The following is a 20,561-nucleotide window of genomic DNA, read 5'->3' as shown; positions in this document are numbered from 1 at the left end:
CTTGATTCCAGAGTCTGCCTCTTGCTACTCCAGCTTATCCTCTAATCAAATTTCTGCCAATACAGAGTGGCTTAACTACTACTATTGGAATCAAGAGGGACATCTATATTTTATTCTAGATAACTAGGCGAAAAAATGTGTTTCCATATGTTTCATTTTACTTTTAAAATAAATTTATGCACATCATTTTAGAATGCACTGTTTATAGCTTTATATTTCATTTAAGCATGTTTTAATTCCATTTAAACGCACTGATTTTCAGTGATGTTATGTTTTAGGATGCCAAGAAGTATGAATAGAATTCTTTGAGGGGGATAAAGTGAATTGTTTTAGAATTCTAAGTAATAAAAAAGAATTCCAGGAAGTGGCACTGTGGCTCAAGGGGTAGGGCGGTAGCCTTGGGCTGAAGAACTCAGGGACAACGCCCAGGCTCAGAGTTCAAGCCCCATGGGGGGAAAAAAATCCATTGAGCTTCCAAGTAAACTAGCCAAAGAAGAGGACATAGCAGCCGTAATTCCCCAGCTATTTGAACAATTGTTCATGCATCAAATGACAAGAGTTAAGGAAGCCAAATCAGAGGCCAAAGATGCAGGTTTTAATATAATAAACAGAAAATGCCAGTTGGAGAAGGCAAGAAGGAAAGAGTTTGCAGTTTCATCCTTCTCCAACTCCAAATAGTGTGAAGAGAGACACTCTTCCTACTTGGAGAAAAGAGAGGAAGTTATGTCCAGGCCTCAGATGTAAAACCCATAGTGAGAAGAAGTGTTTGGCAGAGTCCAAGGATCCCTACCCCCAGTCTAGTATCAGTAGACTGAGCCATGGTCTTATCTTCTGACTCCTTCCACACTATTTTTTCCAATGATAAACAAGAGAGAGGGGATCAAGAGTCATTGGTTATGGAGCAGGGCATAAAGCTAGCCCAGGGTTTTGTTTGAGGGCAAGATCCAACTTCAGGGAGCAAACAAAGATGTCTTGCCAGAACTCATTGATGAAGCTCCAGCACCTTCCTGAGATGCCCACCGACGGGACAGACTAGAGTTGTGGCCAAGTGTGGTGTGGTTTTCGTGCACCAAGAGTCACAGATCCCTATGCTGTGAACCTTTTGGTGGTCAGGGGACTCTGTACCCCATCCACCCCTTCAAGCTCAGGTAGCACAACTATGGCTGGTCTTCCTCAGCCTTAGCATCTTGTCCTTTCCCTAAAATCAGGCCAAGGTCTATGTCCTGAAAGAATGAACTTGAATGTAAGCCTTGGTGGGGATCTCCACCAGAGGGTAGACTTCCTGAGAGCGCTGAGACTGGGAAGGTTTCAGTGGCTGTGAGATTCAGACACCACCTGCCTTGACCTCCACCTCGATGACCACGAGGCTCTTCTTCAGCAGCAATATCCTAATCTCAGGGAGCGTTATGCAGACCAAAGTCCATTGACTAAGGAGGCTGCGGCCTTGGAACTAAGTATTGAGCTGGTGAAATCTAATACTGGACAAATCCAACACCAGTGGATGGAGCCTGGGCAACTTCCTCGCTGTCAGAAAGACACAGAGCCTTAGTCTATTGGATTTCCATTCACCTAGTGCTATTTGCCCCATGTTGCTGTGATTTGGGATTGCAGATTCAGTTCATTACTAGGCACTCATGGCAGTGGACCTTGGTCCTACCTTTGTATTATGCTGGTACTCGAGGGCTTTGGAGTCAAAGTGTATAGACATGACATCAGAGCCTGGAACTAATCCATCCATGGCCATTCTTCCCCTTGCATTTCCTCACCACAGGCTAATAACTTTGGACAAGGAGTCTGGGCCTGCCTTATCCTTGCAGAGAGAGCTTGGGGTGATAGAATGCCCGTTTTGGCTACTCTTACAGTAATTGTAAACAATACATCAACTGCAATTTGTAGACAAATCTGGGCACTGTTCAAGGGCTGAAACCATCAGTACACCCACAGCAGACTTGGTGTCACTATGTGCTCTAACCTGGACTAAAACAGCAGAAGACACCACAGGTTCCGAGAAAATAAACAAACTGCTTATAATGTTTGGAAAAGCAAGAACAAACAAGGCCAAATAGGGAGACTGGAATAAGCCAGTAGTCCTCCATTTCAGATGATGTCACAGCCAACAAACAACACTTTTAGAGAATCATAGCCTCATCTAATAGTCTAACTGACGGGCCAGAAAGTAACTACACAGAACCAGTATTCGCAAACTCCATCACCAACACAGAAAGATATAGATAGATAGATAGATAGATAGATAGATAGATAGATAGATAGATGATGTATAAATACATACATAAATATAATCATACATAGACAGTCTAATTCTACATTTCTTACAAAAAGTTTACTCAGTGCTATGTACAGACTAAAAGTCAAGAAGTGAAATAATACGTCCTATGGAAATGGATTTAAAAGAAAGCAGGCATAGATTTACAGGTAATAATATGAAGTAAACTTAAAATCAGAAGCAGAACAAACGACACAAGGAAGGTCATTATATAATATATACATAGGCCAGCATATTTAGAGAAACAAGTAATTCACAATATACATATGCTCTTTCTCCCTCTCTCTTTTTTCCTCCCCCCTCCCTAGTTCTTTTGCCCAAGGCTAATGCTCTATTCAATGTTCTTTTTTTTTTTAATTGGACATTTTATTGTGAGCTGTTGAGGAACTTTGAGTGCTCCTTTTGCACCCATTCATAGAATAACTGTTTCATTTTTCTCTGCTTACATGGTCGACTTATTGTTTGACTCTTAGATGGTGACAGCAGAAGTCTCATCATCTTTTAAATAATTCTCATCAAGACATGAAAAATTATCTGGTATACATGATATGACTGGCAAAACATCAGTACATAAATAAACCTCCAAAAAACAACTTTCAAATTTTAAGAAACTGAAATCATATGAAGTGTCTTTTCTAACCACAATGCAATAAAACTGTAAATCAACAACAAGTCAGACTCTGGAAACTATACAAACGCATCGAGATTGTACAACTAACATTTGCATCAAGGAGGAAATAAAGATGGAAATGTAAAGATTCCCTGAAATAAGCAAAAGTAGTGTTATAACATGCCAAATTCTACACAATCCAGTAAAAGCAATACTAAGAGGCAAGCTAATAGCAGTCTACATTCACATTAAAAAATAAAATAAAACAGATTGCAAAAACTAAACAATAATTCAAGGTACTAAAAAAAATGAAAATGAACCAAATACAAAATTAGTAGAGAGGCAGAAATAATAAAGATCAGAGCAGAAATAAACAAGATAGAGATTAGGAAAATCATAAAAGCACAATGAAATAAAGAACTTTAAAAAAAAAGATAAACTAGATAAGCTGTAAACCAATGAGAGAGAAGGAAAGAGAAAAAAGTCAATTAATTGTAATCAGAGATGAAAAGGAAGACATCACAGTTGACACCAAAGAAATGTGATAACCTGAAAGAAATGAATAAATTCCTGGACCCATACATTTTTACCAAGATTGAATCATGAAGCAATAGAAAACCTGACTAGGCCACTAAAGTGAGATGACTGTATAAATAGCCTCACTACTGTATTCTAAAAATATTTAAAGACTAGTAGTAAGTCTTCATAAATTATAGCTCCAAACAGGAATTGGTGAAGAATTCATTAAAAAGAGGATAATACCTTGGATTTATATATTATTCAGATATGGTGATGGTACTTGAAAAATGGGAATAAAATAGTATTTCTCTCCCAGTAATTTTGTCCTCCAGGGGCCGTTGGTCAATGTTGTCATTTTGGTGGTTATACCTGCAAAGGATAGCAGTACAGAAAAGATTGTAACTACTGCTACAGAGTAAGGATGCTGTTATATATCCTTTAGTACTCTGGACAACATCCTCATTTAACAACAACAACAACAAAGTACATCAGTAGACAAAGACTAAAAGACAACTCTCATTGCATGAGACCTGGGAATTCTCCTGAAAGAATTTAATGGCTCAAACCTATAATCCTAGCTACTCAGAAGACTGTGATCTGAGGATTAAGTTTTGAAACCAATCTGGGCAAGAAAATCCATGAGTCTCTAACTCCACTTACCTATCCAAAAGCCTGGAGTGAAGCTGTGGACTAAAGCAGTAGAGAGCTCATCTTAAGCAACAAAATAAAATAAAATAAATAAAATAAAAATATTCAAGGACAGTATCCAGGTCCTGAGTTCAAGTTCCAGAATCTGTACATTTAAAAAAAAATCTTCAGTTAAGTCAAGATCAAAGGAACAAAAGGCGCATGTTATCTTTAACATGTAGATATTAGATCCAAACAGTACAAGAGCAATGACTCAGTATTTGGGAACCCAGTGTTATGGACATGGTCTTGGAAATATAAACATAACTACATAGACATAAAAATCTATGATGGGCTATATATTCTATAGACATAATGTTTTATTACATACATTAATGTGTACCCATGACATACAAACCCTCAGCTTAATTTTAATTATGTTCTAAAATCTAAGTGCCCTTCTTGAATACTTGTTTATTAAGCACGACATTAGAAATATGATGTTACAATTAATGTTAATAAATTCTTTAATAAAAGAAAGACAGGATATAAATGAAATGAGAATATATTAAAAAAAACTCCAGGATAAGAAAGGACCTAAATGCAGAAATATTTTTAAGCATAGGATAATACCCTCTGTTTATTTCCAATAGAACCTCCTTCTTTACTAGGAGAATCTGGGTCCTAGAGAATGCAGGACTTGAAAATGACATGGCTGACATCTTTCATTAAAAACATCAATAGATCAGCATGATTTAAAAACCTCTTTCCCATCAATTTATGCCACAGAAAAGAGAGTGTGGTAACAGTCCATGTTTTCCTTAACAATTTTTACCATACTTAGGAAACTTTAATTCTGCCAAGACAAAGTTCTTCCTTCTCACAACTATAATTTCTGGACATAAATAATGTATCTTTAAAATTATCATAAAAACCATAAATAACAATCTTAAAAATGATCTTTAAATAGTTACACAAAGGTATTTCAATTCAGCATGTCAGTTGATGAGAAGAATGCATCTTGGTCCATTTCATCGGCTTCATCCTTCTCTCCCATCATCCTCATACTCCACTACACCCTCAAATTATTTGGTTCCATTTTCATCTACATACATTGAATATTAAGACTAAGTTCACCTACCTTTCCTAGCTCCATTTATCTGCCCATCCTTTGATCTGCCTTCCAACAACAAGACAGAGTTCACCTTTCTGGTATTTATTTTGTTAAACTGTAAGTTAGCTGTTCAAAGGATTTGTACTACTGGAATCTTCCCTTGTATATACTCTACTGTGTACATATTCTCACATAGCCCCAGTCACCTTCATGGTAGACAGAAGGAGGCTGATGACTGAGGAGTCTCAGAAGTTGAAAACACCAAACTGAGTCAGCTCTTTCGGGTCCTTACTGTATCCCCCACATCCTGCAAGAGGTGCCTCAGGCTAGCGCTGATGACTGAGGCCTATAATCCTTGCTACTCAGGAGGCTGAGATCTGAGGATCACAGTTCAAAGTCAGACTGGGCATGGAAGTCTGTAAGACTCTTATCTCCAATTAACCACCAGAAAAACTGGAAGTCACACTGCAGCTCAAGTGGCAGAGTATAGCCTTGAGCTGAAGAGCTCAGGGACAGTACTCTAGTCCAGAGTTCAAGCCCCATTATTAACAACAACAACAAAAAGAGATGCATCAGTAGTACCCACTTGGGCTTGACAACAGACAGCCAAGTAGTGTTGTCGTTCTTCTGTCACACACTCAAACTGTGTGGAAGCTTGATTTTCCACTGAAGGTCAAAGAAGGCCAAAGCACTCTCACAGAAGCATGTACCGCTTGTCTCTCCCTGTGGGTAACAAGTAATGTTGACAGAACATAGCAGGAAACTGAAAAGACACAGTCTCATAAAATTCCTGCCCAGGCTGGCTTTGAACCTCAATCCTCAGATTTCAGCCTCCTAAGTAGCTAGGATTGATTATATGCATGAGCCACTAGTACCTGCCTTCTTTTTAATTTTTAGTGTAATTTATAGCTTATTTTTCAGTGCTCATTGTACTTTATACAATGCGGCATAATGTACTTAGGAACACAAAGAGATTATAATTTCCTATTCTTTTGAAGTATTATTGAATTGTTCAGTTCCAAGCAGAAAAATATTACAAATGAGTATTACAAACGTACTCTCCAAGAACCACCAGATTCACAATGATAGAGAGGGAAACAGAGTTGTCTCATCAAGGTTATTTTAAACCCACACAAAATGGGATGCCACCAGCCACAAATCCAGCAGGAAAGAAAATAGGGCAAGCTGCTCCCTATCTATCCCTAATACTGCTAACCCTGCCTCTTGGCTTGGATTGGTTGAACTGAGGTTCACAATCTGCTCACAACTGGCTAGTTGTGAGGATAAGATGTGTTTACTTTAAAAGACTTTGAAATAATAATACCAGTACACAAGGAATCTTTAAAAGATTGCTATTTGTGGAACAATCCAAGGTATGTCTTCTGAGGTGTGTTTTAATTTTTGGTCCATTTTGGGGAACCAGTTAAGTTAAAGTTCTTACATTCCTTTTGTCAAAGCATTTTCTTTTTCTTTCTTGCTGATAATATAATGCCCAGAAACTTGAAGCCTCCCCCCGCCCCAAGGATCACCAGAGACCGAAGATCAATGCAAACTGCAATGAGTATTGACGAGCTCGAGCACGGGTCTCTGCGCACTGATAGTAGAGTGCAGACCAGAGGCCCCGAGCCCCAAATTACAGCACCTTTTGTACATTCTTTAGTAGGGGGAAGGCCCCAGGAAGCATTAGTAACGAATCGATACACCAAGCAGGAAAATCATACCAAACTTCTAGCAATGACTGGCGCAACACAAAGTGGGAAAGGGGCCGAGGCTAATCATTGGTCGGGCTAGCAGGCTGTCGTGCTTTGAACTGATTGGAAGGAGCCCCTATGGTGATTCTAGGAGGATGGTTTTATCTCCATGGTAACGGGCTTGCGATTGCCCTAGTTTGCTGACCCCCTCAAGTCCGACCTTGTAGGTTCCAGATGGCCCTTGAAGCCCCAGGCCTAGGTGGAGGGTCTGGAATGTGTATACTCTCTACCAGAGGGTAACTCGTGCTCCAGATCCAGGAGTGTTTAGGGCCCAAGGGTGAGTGGGTGGTTGTAGATTAGTCACGAGAACTGCTGTTACCTTCCTCAAGGTTATAGCAAGCAAGTATACAGAAACAGAAAAGTAAGTTACAGAAAATACAAATTCAAAAATGCGAATGGTTCATCAAAATATAGATAGATATTTTTCTTCGCTCCTCAATATTGTCTTAGCAGAATAATCAACCAGAGCCAAGCCATCAGGCCAAAGCTGGAACTGTTAAGCAACTCTTTGATAGAAAAGATGGCTTTTCTCACAGAGTTTAAAAACTTTAAAGCTAGCCATTTGTTACTAGCTTCTAATACAGTAGTCAGAAAATACAATCTCTCTGGGGTCTGATTCCTTAGAATATAAGAATTTTGTATAATCCTACTACAAAGCCATTTTTGTAAGTGTGCTGTGAAAGAATATGGGTGCTTGTGATTGGAGACATATAGTTACACATAAAATAGATGCCTGCAATCCTTCATTTGCAATTCTAAGACTCTAAAACTGTACAACTTAAGAATATTAAAACTCCTTTCTTAGAGAAATCTATCTTGACCTGAATGGGATAGTATTTTACAGCATGGAAATCTTTATCTCTGCTTTCTTTGATGTTTATTATATTATCAGAGTGATTAAAAGCACAATTAATATCAGAAACATTTTTATCAATCACAGTACATTAATATCTGAATGAATTCTTAGGCAAATTTTATTAATTCATAGCATCATTACTATGATTTGTTTAGTGGTACCCCACATTCATAACAGAGAAATAGGTAGACACTTGCTATAAGCCTTTCATTTCTATTTGGATTTGTTTTGCATGGTTCACCTAATAGTCATATGTTTTTCTCTTGCCTTTATACAGATAGGCACATCTAGGTTGAGCCTAGATCTAAAGGATTTGAAAAATGGCATCTGGCTTCTATCCCTGTTTTATCTTTAGCAAGTATGATGAACAGGAATTTTACCATTTTCAGCTTGTTTAGGGTATGGGTTATCTCAGGACATTTCTGAGATGGAATGAAATTCAGATTTCTTTAAAATATCCTAGTTCTTTCTTGCTTAAATGTTTCTATGTTCTATTTCACGGAGTTCTATGGGCTATTCTGTCATTTTATTCTTTATAAGGAGAGAGGTAATAGGATAGAGACCCAATTGCTTCCTAACTTATTAGAGTTTGGAGATATTATGATATATAGAATTTGAAAAATCCAAAGAGTTTCCCATATCTTTCAAGATTGAATGCAATCTTACCCTGAGCTATTCCTTCAGAACTTCCAAACGACAAGCAAAGTATTAGGTAAATTGTGTTTGTTCTGAGAAAAGGGGGAGGTTCAGGAAAGAATGCCAATTGAATAGGCTAGAGCTGAAAAAACAACTCTAGGAAAGATTATACAAATGGAGTGGAAGTACTGACCTAGGTAGGTGAAGTGATTTCAGGACTCTTTATAGAGATACTGTAATGCAAGCACTGACCATCAAGAACACATAGAAAGATATGTCGATGTTGAAGTAATGAACTCTGGAGAGAAAGCCGCAGTGTGTGTGGCAGGGGATGGGTGATTGGTCAGGTAAAGCCAGGCTTCACAGAATAAAACAGGTAAATGAGATCTAATCTGAGAAAGACCAAGAGAAGATATCCATTACATTCATTTGAGCTTTAGTTCAGGTGTTTGCCCTATCAACATTCCTGCATCCCATATTTTATTCAGTACCATTTGCTTTGATCATTAATTTTTCTCAACATTTACTTGAAATCTTTAGAGAAATAGGGGGAAAAATCTGAAATTTAAAGGAAAGCCTAAAGAACTACAAAAATTCAAAAAGTTAAAGAAAGGAAAAAGCTACAGGCCTTTTTCTTCTTAACATCAAAATATTAGAATAGTATAATACTGGCATAAACATTGTTATGTAGGGCAGTGGAACAGAACTGAGAGCCCAGAACTAAACTATTGAGTATATAGCTAAGTGAGACCAACCTTCATAATAGAGAAAAGACAGTCTCTGAAATAAATGATGTTGGGGAAGAGGAAGATGAATGAAGTTTGTCCTTTATGCTACATAAATAAATTAAAATGCACAAAATAGTTTTTATAACATTTAAAACTCAAAACTACAGACTTCCAAATCAAGGCATAGAGATAATTTTTATGACATTGAATTGGGAAACGGTTTATTGTATATGACTCAAAAACCTCAAGAAAGAAATACTGAAATACACATATAGGTTTACATCAAACTAAAAATCATTTTGCAGGAAGAAATGTGAGATAGTATTTGTAAACTATGTGTCTGATAAAGTATTAATATCCAGAATATAAGAAGAAATTCTACAAATCAACACCAATAGCAATAAGAGAAACAAAATAGCCTAGTCTAGAAATAGGAAAAGAACTTGGAGATAGATGATGGACAGACATACAGATAATAGAGAGATAGTCCATATAGACAACTTATACTATGAAAACAAACATAAAAAGAATCTCAGCAGCATTACCAATTATCAGAGAGGTATTAATGCAAAACCACATTAAATCATCACCTATACCTGTTAGGATGGACAATGAACACACAAAAATCCCACAGGATGTATAATTGCATACCTTGAGCACTTGGATATGCAATACATTATCATACAATCAACATAATGTGGTCAAGGTTCTTACTTTCTGAGATATTTATTCAAGTGAATTTATTTCACAGCAGTCAAAAAGGAAAGTGCATTGAGTGCTTATAGTAAGTGAAGGATAAAGCAGAGTTGTATATATACATATAGCATGTCTTACCAATATGAAAATCATATCATACTTTATTACTGCAATAGGCTTAAACTTTAAGGACATTTTATGATAAATAATAAACCATTAACAATAGAATTAAAACCAACATACAACCCCTCAAAATTTCTTTGATTTCACTTATGAGAAGTATCTAAGTAATCAAACAATAAACAAAATCCCTGACAAACTTTTAATATTTATCAGGGATTCGAAGGAAAGTGAAACAGTGAAGAGGAACTATTCTATGTTCCTAGAATTATTGTAGTGGAAGATGAAGAAGTTCTAGATATCTGTGTGACATCAATGTGAATAGTTACTGAACTCTAGTGTATATGCATATATAAATAGTTAATATTGGACATATTTTTCTGAATTTGAGTTCCTAAATGCCAAACATAATAGCACAGGAAGGCCATAAGTAAAAACAGCTGAAAGATAGTTTTCTTTGAATAATTATACAACCTAATAAATGTAGAGGAAACAATACAGTTTTTAAGGTTTTTTTACAACTCCAATGCAATAACTAATTCATCCAGCATATAAAACTCTTGGGTAAATTGTTGTTGAAATCAGAATTTTTTCATATATTTTATTGTAATTAATAGAAGGGTTACGTTATATTCATCAGATAGAAGGTGCATTACTTCACAAACATTGATACCCTTTCTCATGTCATGGTCCCCATTTCCCTCCCCCCTCCCCCCCACTCATCTTGATTTCCCCCCTTCCCTCTCCTATTTCAAATAACCAATTAAGCATATATAAAATATATCAGATAACAAGGTGAAATATTGTAATAATATGAGATAACCAAGGGACAGCAAAAGAGATGAGAGATAACATAGTACATTAAGGACAACAATCACTCATTATATGGCTTGTGTTTCTATAACCTAGAGGTCCTTACATTTAGCATCATACAATATGGCTTATGTATCTAGGTTTGCTCTATTGCAAATCTCTGCTAGGAGAGCCCAAGGTTTCTACTGATTATGGCAAATGAGAGAAACCATTGAGCCTATGTTCCTTTGAGTCTGGCTTACTTCGCTTAATATGATTTTTGCTAAGTCTGAAAACAGAATTTTTATAAGCATCTGAGGTCCTGCCTCATAAATTACATTTAACTTTTCAAAACAAAATACACTTTTACAGTGGAACAATCTGGAATTCAACAGCTTAACCAAGTGACAACTGTACATCTGGTCATTATGTGAACACAATTTCACCTAGAATTTTTGCCAAAAATATTTAACTTTAATCATTAAGGAAGCATTCAAATAAATCTAGATGATAAAATAGTATGCTTGTTAATTGTTCTAAAATTCTCAATAAAAGATTCAAGTAGGCTGAAGACTCTTCACATGGAAAAAGATCAAAATGATCAAATGTAAGATATAGATCTTGATTGGGCTCATGAATTAAATAAAAAGAACCAGCTGTCGAAGTCTCTTTCAGGGACTAGTGGAAATTTTTCAATACGTGATATCTATAACTTGATATTGAATTACTGCTAATTTTCTCATGTCTAACTAGTGTTATATAGAATATTTATTCTGAGAAATTTTATGCTAAGCATCTGCATGCCTACCACTCACTTTCAGATGGTTTAGCAAATAATGTTTGTATATTGGGAGAGGAAAATGAAGTGAAGGGAAAGACAGAAAGAGAGACAGACACACAGATAAGCAAATGTCACATAAATATGAAAAACAGTGAGTGTATATAGTAGCAATACAGCTTTTATTTTTTGTTTGTCTGTTTTGCCAGTCCTGGGCTTGAGCTCAGGGCCTGAGCACTGTCCTTGGACTTTCTCAAGGCTAGCGCTCTACTACCTGAGCCTCAGCACCACTTCCGGCTTTTTTTTTCTATGTATGTGGGATCAAGGAATGGAACCCAGATCTTCATGCATGCCAGAAAAGCACTCTACCACTAGGCCAAACTCCCATTCCAGCTTTTGGGGTTTTTGACATATTTTAAATGAATTAGGGAAAACAGTGAGGCATAGATTTCTATATTGCTCTTTGTGGAGAAATAGAAAAGGGAAGTTCTTTGTGTGTTAACTTCATACATATGCCATTTTATCCCATCTCTTCTCATTCACCCCATTTCCACTTCCTCCTGTCCTTACCGCTTTATCTCTCATTCTCTTTTCTGTTTCTTTTATTCCTTTTGTCAAACATTTGCCAACATTCTACCTTAAACATACATACATTTCCACTGCAAAATTCATTTGGTGTGTTCACTACCTAATACAAATTAAATGCTACTTAGTTTGTTCAGCAAGTGCATTATAATATAGCACTGCATGTTTCGTGTTTGGAAAAAGATGTTTAAAAAAATTGTTGAGGGGCTGGAAGTGTGAGTGCTTGGCTAGCATACCCAAAGCCCTGGGTTTGATTCCTCAATACCACATACACAGAAAAAGCTGGAAGTGGTACTGTGGCTCAAGTGGTAGAGTGCTAGCCTTGAGGAGGCTAAAGGGCAATGCCTATACCCTGAGCAAGCCCCAGACTGGCCAAAAAAAAAAGTTGAATGTATCCCTCCCGACATAAGACCACAATCTAAATTGGTAGTTAGTCAGGTTCCTGCTTTCTCACTTATTCACCTGCAGTACAGAACCTATGGCTACTGGGTTGTAGAGTCTGTGAGAATCTGTAAGAGGTCAAGAAGGGTGACCTTCCAACACTGTCACACCCCTAACCAACTAGTTTAGAAGCAGTTGTGCATGGGCTCAGCAGGAAGCACAGAAGGAAGCCTCAGTAGTCAGACCTTGCGCAGGAATATGAGAATGCATTGTGCTCCAACATATCTCTGCACCTGCCAACCTTGAATTCTGTCTAGGGTGGGAAGGGGGAAAAGCAACCTTGGGTGCACAGAACTGAATGATTAGGAAGAGCTATGCACTAAAGATGCTTGGTTAAGAAAATACTAGGTTGGATCATGATGAAGGTGTAGATGAACAAATAGGAAAAGGGGAAGAGAAATTGTAGACTAGAATCCATGTATATTCCATGAAATTCAGGAGAGTGAAGGGAAGGGGTAGGGAAGGGAAGGAGGAATAAAAATGTTGGGAAGGGTGACATTGATCAAAGTATATTGCATTTGTTAAATGCCATCTCACCTCTACAACTACTTAAAGATAAGAATGACGAATTATAAATTGAAGAAAAAATACTAGACCTGGAAACCGGACCTGTAGCGATAGATTTAGCACTAACTTTATTTGTGAGGCTCTTTCTTCCTAAATAGGAGTCAATAACCATACTGTACAAAAGGTGAGGTGTTTTAGATGTCATTTATTTTATTTTCTTTGAGACATTGCTTATTTACAAGCAAGGCACTCCAGAAGGTCAAGCAGAGAATGAGAAAGTATTTTCTGTTAGTATGTACCAGGCCATGCTTTTAAAGCTATCTCACTAACTTGTAGGGTAAATGAAGAATATTTTGAGATGAGTAACCATGTATTTTGCTCACCTTATACCCAAATCTGCTAACTCTATGAGCCAAATCCTTCCTACAAAGAACAAAATATTCAAAGCTGCAGGTGTCTAGTTCTCATTTTCTTGTACAAACATTTTGTATAATGTTATTATTGTCACACACACACACACACACACACACACACACATACACACACATACACACTCCAAGATCTATGTCCTAAAGCATGGACCCTGGCTGATGTAAAGAAGGGTTGTCATTACTGGATTTGATTTTTGTGTTTATGTAGTCATGCTTGACTGCCTATTCTATCAGATTTGTATTGATTTGGCTAGAGAGCTATTTGCCCCACAATTGACATAATGACAATGGAGCAAATTAATGATAAGTATAAGAAACTAGAATATAACAGATGACTCCCGTACACACAAGATCATTCACCCCCCAAAATTAAGATGACATGTTCACATGCAATCTATTAATAATCAGAATCACAACTGGCAAAATTACCAGCAAGTAGATGAAGTTATTCTGTAGAAAAGAACCCTTGACAGTGAGTTTCTTTCCAACATTGAGCTTAGTTTACAAAACAAAATTATTTAATGTAATCATGCAAAAATGAGTCTGATTTTCCAATTTATTTACAGAAATAAATTGAGGAAAATTACTCTTTAAGTAAAAGCCATTGTCTTTCAGCAATGTAATTCTGTATTTTAGAACACAGCATGCCATCTCTGCAGTCACACCAGTGGGCAAAACAGCTGAATGAAAGCAAAATCACTGTACATTTTCATAAAGGTTGTTCATACTGTCCCAACTTTTAAATCATGTACATTTAAAACATATTCATGACATGAACTGCTTTGGGATAGGATGCTTATTAAATCAAATGACAAAATATAGAAAACAGCTGTTTATTACTGAAGAGTTATTAGTACTCAGAGCAAAAGTCTCAGGAAATATTAGAATAAAACATTTTTTGCTGTGGTCACATATGAGAAGAATTCTGAGAAACTTTTTTTTCTTCACAGTGTGTCATAGGACTCCAGGAAACAATAAGCCATAAAAATGCTTCTTTGCAGGTACTCTCTAGGGGCTAGTGTTCCAAAGACACACACTCTGGAAATTGTGCCTGCGAAACAGTAGGCTTATAATGACTGATAAAAACCTGGGAGGTGGAGAACATAGCAAAACACAACATGCTCAGACAAAACGTTATAAAGGGATATCATAAATAACCCAATATCACTGTGTCACAATACAGGAGCTGGATGTGTACCCTGGTAGGGACAGCAGAACCATGGTCCCTCTGAAAGGACCAGAGACAATCTATGCCCAGATCAGCCTCCTCATACGAAAGTGAGTTGTCTTTGGGCTGCAGAAATCTGCCTTCCCAAGGAGTTCTCCATATGTGTGTGTCCAGATTTCCCCCTTTTCACAGGACACAAATAATTTTTGATAAAGGGCCCGCTCTCTCCAAGGATGACCACATTTTATTCTGGTCCATCTGCAGCAACTCATTTCTAAATATGATCACATATTGAGATGATAGAGCATAGAACTTTAATACAGAAATGGGGGTGGAGTGAGGTGGGAGATTAGTTCAACCCACAAGGCATGGGATTAGACTAGGCAGGGTTGTTGTAGCTCTTAGCCTTATCATAACAAACATAGGACATGAGATAAAGGTTGGGAAGTGGTCCTAAAATTAACTAACATATCTAAGTTTGCAAGTAAATCATGCTGCTATGTACACTAGAATACCAGAAGGTGATATTTACAAAAATAAATAGTATGCTGGTTTGTTGGTACTTCTGATAATCTTAGAGAGTTAGAAGAGGAATATTTCAATGGAGCCTTAAGAATGGCATGAGCCAGGAGCTGGTGGCTCACTCTTAGAATTCTAGATCCTCAAGAGGCTGATTATATGTCTATAATCCTCTCAAATCAGAGGACTTATATAAACCTATAAGTTCAGCTACTTCAAGAAGCTGAGATCTAAGGATCCTAGACACCTTGGCAAGAAAGTCTATGAGACTCTCATCTCCGATTAACCACTGAAAAGCTAGAAGTGGAGCTGGGACTCAATTGATAGAGTGCCAGTCTTGAGTGGAAAAACCTAAGAGATAGCTTTCTCTGAGTGGGACACCATCAGCAGACCAGGCTACAGGATGCAGCCCTTGTACAAAATATAATTGGTCACATTATCCCTTCCCAGTGTTTCTAACCTCTGCTGATTTACATTTCTGTTCCATGGAAATAGACTCTTACACTCCCCATCTACAAACACCATTTCCCAGTTCTTTTCTAATGTCCATCTTCCTCCTCCACTTTTCTTCTTGTTTCCCTTAGACAACTTCCGTTCATTCATCCATTCATTCATTTCAGCTTCAGTTCTTTCAAGCTTTAACCGCTGTTTCCCTAGCTTCTTGCTTATCTGTGCACTGTTGCATTTATTACAGTGTTTCAATGGTTTTCTAATGTTTTGATACCTGTGATAGAAATGACAAGAGGGCATGGACTATGTCTTACTCTTTCTGCTTCCAACACCTAGTATCTCTAGCTAGTTCCCAGAGTCTCCAGGATCCATGCACATCTATAGACTCAATCAGATAGTAAAATATTTGGAAAAAACTTTCATCTACCCTGAACATGTATAGTTTTTGCTTAGCATTATTCCTCAAAAAGTAGAATAGAGAAATGACTAATAAAGCATTATGTTGATTTAGATATCGTAAGTAAACCTAGAGATGACAAGAGATGTGTACAGAATATGTGCATATATTATTTCATTATGTATGTGATTTTTGCACCCCTAGTATCCATGGGGAGTCCTGGAACCAGTAACTCAGAGTCTAAGATTTGAGAATCACAGCTCAAAACCAGACTGGTTAAAGAAAAAAAAAAAACAACAAATAAACAAACAAAACCCAGAAGTGGAGCTGTGGCTCAGTGACGGAGCAATAGCCTTCAGCAAAAAAAAAAAAAAAAGGCTAGGGACAGCACTCAAGCCCTGAGTTGATGCCCCAGGACCAGCACACACACACACACACACACACACACACACACACACACACGCGCGCGCGCGCGCACACACACCACACATATGCAAATAATAATAATAATAATAATAATAATAAACAAAAGAGCGGGGTGAGGCTCAAGTGGAAGATCATTTGCCTAGCACACACAAAAACACTTTAAATTCTTCACCTATATTTAAAACCAAATATAGTAGATCCTCATTATTCACAGATTTCATGCTTGGAAGTGGGCCCATTCACTAAAAATTATTTCTAATGCCAGATCACATGCTGTAGTGCTTTCAGTCTTTCTCAGATGTACACAAAATGTACACTGCAAAAATAAGGTTGTCTGACGTCTACATTCCCAACTGAGGTCAAACCAGGCATCATTATGCCTTTCATATTTCTGGTCTCATACTGTAAGCAATCAAGCAAGCAATGTTTTCCATGTTCCATATAGTGGCACATTTTTCACATTTTTGTGGTTTTTGTTTGTGACTTTATATACTGCAGGCTTGCTGCCTATTGTCTCAAGTGTAAGAGGGTGGATATGAGGAAAACATATACACAGATGAGCTTAGTTTAGGCATGAGATACACTGTTATTGGCTAAGAGATCAATGTAATAGATCAATAATGCATATTCCATGAGGAGTCTACATGGAAGTACATACAAAGCAAGTTTCCAGTCCTAGAGGCTCTATTTTTTTTCACAGCTGCACATTGTGACATCTTTTGCAGCACTCCTTCATTGAACTTTCCTCAGATTACCCAATTTGAATGTACCATCTGTTTTCTGACTGATGCACTAACCAGTGATTAGTCACCAAAAACAGAACAGATCATGACACTCACCCCATAGTCCAAGTTCCAAACTCTGTATCCAGTGTTCTGTCATTCCCAGTACTGTCCACCCTTCCTTGTCAATTGTAACCAAACAACTCCAGGTTACTGCTCCAGGCCTGAGCTCCTCCACACACACACCTTCTGTCCCCACCCCCACAAAGAAATACAGTGGTGTGCAATAGACACAGAAGTTTCTTCATTCCCGATCTTCCTGGTAGAATGTTATTTGCTTTTCTTTTTTTTAAGTATTCTATTGTAATTAATAGAAGGGTTACAGTTATATTCACCAGATAGAAAGCGCATTACTTCACAAACATTGGTATCCCTTCTCATGTTTTTGTCCCCATTTCTCTCCCCCAACCCCCTCCCTCATCTTGTTTCCCCCCCTTCCCTTTCCTATTTCAAATAAATAATCGTATATACAATATATAAGAAGGTAAGATACTGTAACAATATGAAAATAACCAAGAAACAACAAAGAGATGAGAAATAACACAGTACATTAAGAACAACAATCACACATTATATGGCTCTTATTATTTGCTTTTCAATGGCCAGTTTAAATTGTCTTTTATGAAAGATACACATTAGAAATAATCCCTCATTTTATTATTCGTCTGGGATTCTTATGATTTGTCTAAAACCAGTGCAACACTATTATCTAAAGGTGAGCCATATATGGGTATTCATATAACATAGGTCTTTCTTCCTTTCCTTCATTTTTTTCTTCATTCCCTCTTTCCTTCATTTCTTCCTTCCCTTTCCTTCCACTTTCTTCCCTTTTCACTCTGTCTCTTCCTTTTTTCCTTCTTCCTCTTCCTTCTTCTCTCTTTTTCCTTCCTTCCTTCCTTCCTTCCTTCCTTCCTTCCTTCCTTCTTTCCTTCCTCCCTTCCTCCCTTCCTTCCTTTGTCTCTCATTTCTTTCTTTTCTTTCTCTCTCTTTCTCTTTCCCTTTCTTCCTTTTCTTCCTTCCTTCCTTCCTTTCTTTCTCTTTCTTTCTTTCTTTCTTTCTTCCTTTCTTCCTTTCTCTCTTTCTTTTCTCCAAAGCTCATAATTACTATGTGCCTGCATTACTTGGATGTGAATAGCAGAATCTGAGAGGATCTCTTCCACAAGGAAAGATTAAAGCAAAGTAGCAACAGCTGTACTAGAGAAAAATGAGAGCAAAGCAAAGCAGTCCACCATGCAATATTTAGCTCTAGTATGACATAGTCAGACCTTTCAAAATCATAAAATATTAACCAAACTCATTCTTTTCAGACTTTTCAGACTTTTCAGACTTTTTCTACTGAAAACCAGGCGTGAAGACAGCAGTACAAGCAGCCTCATGCTAGGGTTGCTGAGTTGAATCATTGGCTTTTCCACCACACCTGCATACATGGAAAATACTCACCCTGACATCTAGAATAGGGACACAGAAAGTGTTAGCAATGTGCTGAACATCAAAGCTCATCTAGAATTTCCCTTGAATCAGGCTTTTTCTTGAAATGAGGGACACATATCCAAGACTCTGTGGGAACTATGGGCCCATGAAAGCATGATGGAAGAAAACACACATACAAGGCTGGCTTTCCCCCTCCCTTTACCAGTCCATGCTCTTGCCATGTCTAATTTTGTGGAACTCTTTCTTGCCTTTCTGTGCATTTCTTTCCCCACAATTACTCCAACCCACAGCCCTTCCTCAATGCCTGCCCAAGCCACCACTGGCAGAACACATGATTAGATTGAAATGAACTCAAATGCTGAAGTTAGAAGAGGACCACCACGGAAATGACTCCATTTATTTCTTAATAGATTTTTTTTAACTAGACAACAATGCTTCTTTAGGGAATGATAAACTAGAACATACTTTGTTCAAAAATCCAGATTCTTCCTTCTTTGCATAGAGTGGGAATTCAAGCAACTGCTACTTTGGTGGTGGCAATCATTTCTATCAGCTGAATTTAAACGCACATTACTCAGAATCCTGGATTAGATCTCTTTGTAACTACATAATTTGAGGTTCAGCTTGGAAGAAAAGCATTTCCTTGTAGAAAGAAAGATGACCATATTTTAGGAGGGAAGTATAAGAAGGTCAGTTTTATGAACACCCAGTTATATTCATTATCAACTATTTTTCTTGAAAGCTATTTGTATACTGCATTTTAAATCGACACATAATAGATCCAACAGTCAGCTCCCTGATTTCTTATTGAGTCTGACTCATTATACAGCTAACCAAGCAAGAATCTCTGTTTGGGGTGGTGACTTTTACTGGAGTGGAAGTCATTTCCATGTTTAAGTTAAAAGAATCTAAACACAAATTGTTTAGTTCCTTATGTTTTGCCACTAATCCACAAAAGTGGCTTTGTTTTATCAGAAAAGAATTTTGCATTCAAGTTTGTGGTCAATTAGTCTTGTTTTCCTTAAAATGCCATTAGTAAGGATTGTGGTTATAAACAAATGAAAACATGTCCACTTCCTCTTCCAATATGAAAATATGATGTCATTTTTTTGAAGATAATGTATTTTCTGCAAATAATAACTTTGATTTGTTGCCAAAGCACAATTGAAGGTATTCCCTCAAAAGCTTAAAAGTAGATATAAAAATCCAATATCTACTATCTTATTATATGAAAAAAATTGGAATGGCTACATTGATTTGTTTCTGTTAGCTTTAACTACCTCATCTGTCATGAGAAATTCATTACGCTTATTTATTTATTTGTTTATTTACTCATTTATTTATTTGGAAATCACGGGGCTTGAACCTGAGGCCTGGGCAATGTCCCTGAATCTTTTTCTCAAGGCTAGTACCTTATCACTTTGAACCACACTTTTCTGGTAGTTAACTGGAGAGAAGCATGTCATGGACTTTCCTGCTCAGAATGGCTTTGAACCATGATGTAAGGATCTCAGCCTCTTGAGTAGCTACGATTACAGGAGTGCATGCCTGATTAGGAGTACTTCTTATTTTAGTCCATTGCTAATACTGTATAACTCATATTGCTTGAATGTAAGAGAGGGAGAAAGCTTCCTTGCTAAGATGAGATGAGCTCACAGTCTTTTGGGACAGGAGCTGTGCAACCACTGTTTTAGAAATATCAGCTGTAGGCTTAGATTAATGGAACTACCATAACACAAACTGGCTACATGGAACTAACTTTACTAATCCAAAAAGCACAAAATACTAATACTGCTTCCAGAGTTTATGACCAATAATACTATCCAAATATGAGAGGAATAAACTTCTAAGTCCCTAAAGCCACACCAGCATTATCTAGATGTAAGCAAACTGTACAAAGATAATGACCTTTA

This window comes from Megascapheus bottae, chromosome 11 (genome assembly GCF_031878675.1).
Source record: "Megascapheus bottae isolate mThoBot1 chromosome 11, mThoBot2.hap1, whole genome shotgun sequence".
Classification (NCBI taxonomy): domain Eukaryota; kingdom Metazoa; phylum Chordata; class Mammalia; order Rodentia; family Geomyidae; genus Megascapheus; species Megascapheus bottae.
The sequence above is the reverse complement of the archived record's forward strand: the minus strand, read 5'-3'. Positions refer to the sequence as shown.